This window comes from Schistocerca cancellata, unplaced genomic scaffold (assembly GCF_023864275.1).
Source record: "Schistocerca cancellata isolate TAMUIC-IGC-003103 unplaced genomic scaffold, iqSchCanc2.1 HiC_scaffold_79, whole genome shotgun sequence".
Taxonomy (NCBI): domain Eukaryota; kingdom Metazoa; phylum Arthropoda; class Insecta; order Orthoptera; family Acrididae; genus Schistocerca; species Schistocerca cancellata.
Genome location: NW_026046140.1, coordinates 25,001 through 30,277, shown reverse-complemented (window position 1 = coordinate 30,277; position 5,277 = coordinate 25,001). Strand labels below are relative to the sequence as shown.

At 53.7% G+C, this 5,277-nt stretch overlaps 1 non-coding gene across 1 annotated transcript; it reads right to left on the bottom strand.

The window, feature by feature from the left end:
• Window positions 1–437: 437 nt before the first annotated feature.
• On the bottom strand, window positions 438–2,345 carry LOC126111640 (small subunit ribosomal RNA). The gene has a single exon (XR_007524168.1). It is a non-coding gene; the product is annotated as a small subunit ribosomal RNA (ribosomal RNA).
• Window positions 2,346–5,277: the final 2,932 nt, after the last annotated feature.

Genomic DNA, 5,277 nt, shown 5'->3' with positions numbered 1-5,277 from the left:
TTCATGTGTCCTGCAGTTCACATGTCGACGCGCAATTTGCTGCGTTCTTCATCGACCCACGAGCCGAGTGATCCACCGTCCTGGGTGATCTTTTTCATTTAGTTTCCACTGTCTCTTTCAAGACAGTTGCATAGGCGGGACTGAGGCGTTTGACGGCCCCTGTTCCAGCATTCCTGTGTCCAACGGCCTCACGGCCGATGGGCGTCGTACGGCTCCACACCGGAGCGGACAGGCACTCGGGCGAAAGTCATTCAAAACCGGCGCGAGGCGCCAGGTGCCGCAGGCCAGCCGCTCCAGAGCTCAGCGCTCGTACCACACAACATTTCCGTTAGTTTTGAGAGGCACGCGTGGTTCCGCACGCGGCGCACGGCTGCTGCCGTACAGGTAGCGTGTTGCGCGACACGACACGCACATCGAAAGACATGCAGTCTAGTCGGTAATGATCCTTCCGCAGGTTCACCTACGGAAACCTTGTTACGACTTTTACTTCCTCTAAATGATCAAGTTTGTCATCTTTCCGGTAGCATCGGCAACGACAGAGTCGATGCCGCGTACCAGTCCGAAGACCTCACTAAATCATTCAATCGGTAGTAGCGACGGGCGGTGTGTACAAAGGGCAGGGACGTAATCAACGCGAGCTTATGACTCGCGCTTACTGGGAATTCCTCGTTCATGGGGAACAATTGCAAGCCCCAATCCCTAGCACGAAGGAGGTTCAGCGGGTTACCCCGACCTTTCGGCCTAGGAAGACACGCTGATTCCTTCAGTGTAGCGCGCGTGCGGCCCAGAACATCTAAGGGCATCACAGACCTGTTATTGCTCAATCTCGTGCGGCTAGAAGCCGCCTGTCCCTCTAAGAAGAAAAGTAATCGCTGACAGCACGAAGGATGTCACGCGACTAGTTAGCAGGCTAGAGTCTCGTTCGTTATCGGAATTAACCAGACAAATCGCTCCACCAACTAAGAACGGCCATGCACCACCACCCACCGAATCAAGAAAGAGCTATCAATCTGTCAATCCTTCCGGTGTCCGGGGCCTGGTGAGGTTTCCCGTGTTGAGTCAAATTAAGCCGCAGGCTCCACTCCTGGTGGTGCCCTTCCGTCAATTCCTTTAAGTTTCAGCTTTGCAACCATACTTCCCCCGAACCCAAAAGCTTTGGTTTCCCGGAGGCTGCCCGCCGAGTCATCGGAGGAACTGCGGCGGATCGCTGGCTGGCATCGTTTATGGTTAGAACTAGGGCGGTATCTGATCGCCTTCGAACCTCTAACTTTCGTTCTTGATTAATGAAAACATACTTGGCAAATGCTTTCGCTTCTGTTCGTCTTGCGACGATCCAAGAATTTCACCTCTAACGTCGCAATACGAATGCCCCCGCCTGTCCCTATTAATCATTACCTCGGGTTCCGAAAACCAACAAAATAGAACCGAGGTCCTATTCCATTATTCCATGCACACAGTATTCAGGCGGGCTTGCCTGCTTTAAGCACTCTAATTTGTTCAAAGTAAACGTGCGGCCCACCCAGACACTCAATAAAGAGCACCTTGGTAGGATTTCAACGGGGTCCGCCTCGGGACGCACGAACACGCACGAGGCGGTCGCACGCCTTCGGCTCGCCCCACCGGCAGGACGTTCCCACGATACATGCCAGTTAAACACCGACGGGCGGTGAACCAACAGCGTGGGACACAAATCCAACTACGAGCTTTTTAACCGCAACAACTTTAATATACGCTATTGGAGCTGGAATTACCGCGGCTGCTGGCACCAGACTTGCCCTCCAATAGAATACTCGTTAAAGGATTTAAAGTGTACTCATTCCGATTACGGGGCCTCGGATGAGTCCCGTATCGTTATTTTTCGTCACTACCTCCCCGTGCCGGGAGTGGGTAATTTGCGCGCCTGCTGCCTTCCTTGGATGTGGTAGCCGTTTCTCAGGCTCCCTCTCCGGAATCGAACCCTGATTCCCCGTTACCCGTTACAACCATGGTAGGCGCAGAACCTACCATCGACAGTTGATAAGGCAGACATTTGAAAGATGCGTCGCCGGTACGAGGACCGTGCGATCAGCCCAAAGTTATTCAGAGTCACCAAGGCAAACGGACCGGACGAGCCGACCGATTGGTTTTGATCTAATAAAAGCGTCCCTTCCATCTCTGGTCGGGACTCTGTTTGCATGTATTAGCTCTAGAATTACCACAGTATCCAAGTAACGTGGGTACGATCTAAGGAACCATAACTGATTTAATGAGCCATTCGCGGTTTCACCTTAATGCGGCTTGTACTGAGACATGCATGGCTTAATCTTTGAGACAAGCATATGACTACTGGCAGGATCAACCAGGGAGCTGCGTCAACTAGAGCTGAGCAGCCGGCCGCCCGGGAGTGTGTCCCGGGGGCCCGCGCGAACACGCAAGCGTCCGCTCAATTATTCTGCAAACAGGAGGAGGCTGGGCTCCCCTGCACAATACACCTCGAAACCCTCTCAGGTCCCGGCGGCGCGCAGCGCCGTCCTAAGTACTTGGTCGGGTTCGAGAGAGGCGCAATCGCCCGGAGTTAGGCGAGTAGACGCTTTAGGTGCGACCACCCGTGCTCCCAACTGAGCTTGCCGCTGCCGACAGAGGCCCGGGAGCGTGCTGTCGTGGCATTGCCGGCGGGAGACAACACGCGCCACCTACGGTGACCGGCAGCTCCAACGCCAGCGCCACAGAAGGGCAAAAGGCCCCACGTGGGTGCCGAAGCGAACTCTCCCAGCACAGCGCACGTGCCAACACGTCCGCACAACTGCGATACAAACCACCAGCGAGAACCGCTGGGGCGACCGAGCAGCAGACGGCGTCGCGGCGCCGAGTGCCGGGCGGCGGCGCATCCTCAACGCACACAGTCCTCAATCGGACCAGCACACTGCAGATGTCCACCGCGCTTCGCACCGGGTCCGCGAGGACCCACTTTGGCTGCACGGCGCCGCGCGCAGGGTGCCCCGGCGCGCAGCTGCGCCGCCTGCCGCGTCCGTCGGCCGGCGCGCCTGCCACTGGGCGCCCCCACCAGCCGGCTGTAGCGCGTGCGCCCACGCACCGCGCGGCCAGCACGCCGGGCGGCCCCCCCTCACCGGCCGGGGACAGTCCCACCCACCCACAGCCGCGTATCGCTTCACACCCAGATCACATTCACGTTCGTTGGTATGGTGGGGACCGCTTCGTAGCTGTACCGATCGTTGCCCTCACAGATGTACCTCCAGCAAGATCAACCGCACCACAACGGGTTACCAGTTGTTCATTTGCGTAACGTCACCAGTAAACGTACACGTCCATCCCCGTTTGCAAAGTCAACTATTATTGCATGCCTGCCTGTCAGGTGTCAAGACACACTACATTCGCTCACATCCACGCAACAAAATGTGCCCGACTAGAGGGCACGTGGAAGGTGCCCCCGTACATATGCGATCTCCATTGCGCGACCAACTGTCAACCGGCCTCTGTAGCATGTCGCAGATGTGGAACGCGGGGCACCGTGCTATCACATTGTGTGAGAAGAGACTACTACGTCTGCATACACGCGCCACTACATGAACAGACGGCTCATGCTGATCGCCATCCACTGCGTCCATTACTCCCACACGTCTCTATGGCGTACCACACTGCAATGCAGCTGTTATGGGGAGATGACACATAGCTGTGTACACAACATTCTGAGCCGGTTGCGGTTGGACAACAATACATTAATGTAACGTGTCATATGCCAATTACAGAGCAGGGTAAGGCACAACGTGGGTTAGGTTAAGGCACAACGTGGGTTAGGTTAAGGCACAACGTGGGTTAGGTTAAGGCACAACGTGGGTTAGGTTAAGGCACAACGTGGGTTAGGTTAAGCCACAACGTGGGTTAGGTTAAGCCACAACGTGGGTTAGGTTAAGGCACAACGTGGGTTAGGTTAAGGCACAACGTGGGTTAGGTTAAGGCACAACGTGGGTTAGGTTAAGGCACAACGTGGGTTAGGTTAAGGCACAACGTGGGTTAGGTTAAGCCACAACGTGGGTTAGGTTAAGCCACAACGTGGGTTAGGTTAAGCCACAACGTGGGTTAGGTTAAGCCACAACGTGGGTTAGGTTAAGCCACAACGTGGGTTAGGTTAAGCCACAACGTGGGTTAGGTTAAGCCACAACGTGGGTTAGGTTAAGCCACAACGTGGGTTAGGTTAAGCCACAACGTGGGTTAGGTTAAGCCACAACGTGGGTTAGGTTAAGCCACAACGTGGGTTAGGTTAAGCCACAACGTGGGTTAGGTTAAGCCACAACGTGGGTTAGGTTAAGCCACAACGTGGGTTAGGTTAAGCCACAACGTGGGTTAGGTTAAGCCACAACGTGGGTTAGGTTAAGCCACAACGTGGGTTAGGTTAAGCCACAACGTGGGTTAGGTTAAGCCACAACGTGGGTTAGGTTAAGCCACAACGTGGGTTAGGTTAAGCCACAACGTGGGTTAGGTTAAGGCACAACGTGGGTTAGGTTAAGGCACAACGTGGGTTAGGTTAAGGCACAACGTGGGTTAGGTTAAGGCACAACATGGGGGTAGATTGCGGTACAAATTGCGTTACATTGCGGTGCAAATTGCGTTACATTGTGGTGCAAATTGCGTTACATTGCGGTGCAAATTGCGTTACATTGCGGTGCAAATTGCGTTACATTGCGGTGCAAATTGAGTTACATTGCGGTGCAAATTGAGTTACATTGCGGTGCAAATTGAGTTACATTGCGGTGCAAATTGAGTTACATTGCGGTGCAAATTGAGTTACATTGCGGTGCAAATTGAGTTACATTGCGGTGCAAATTGAGTTACATTGCGGTGCAAATTGAGTTACATTGCGGTGCAAATTGAGGTAGGTTAAGGTGCAACACAGGTTAGGTTAAGGTGACATAGGTTAGGTTAAGGTGACATAGGTTAGGTTAAGGTGACATAGGTTAGGTTAAGGTGACATAGGTTAGGTTAAGGTGACATAGGTTAGGTTAAGGTGACATAGGTTAGGTTAAGGTGACATAGGTTAGGTTAAGGTGACATAGGTTAGGTTAAGGTGACATAGGTTAGGTTAAGGTGACATAGGTTAGGTTAAGGTGACATAGGTTAGGTTAAGGTACAAACTGGGTTGTGTTATGGTACACATTGCGTTGTAGTACAGTACACGTTAGGTTTGGGTACGGTACACAATGTGGTATGGGATGGCGTGTTGTGGGGGGGGGGGGGGGGTGAGGTTCGTTGATATCGACCGTAGGACGTGGATGCCCGAGG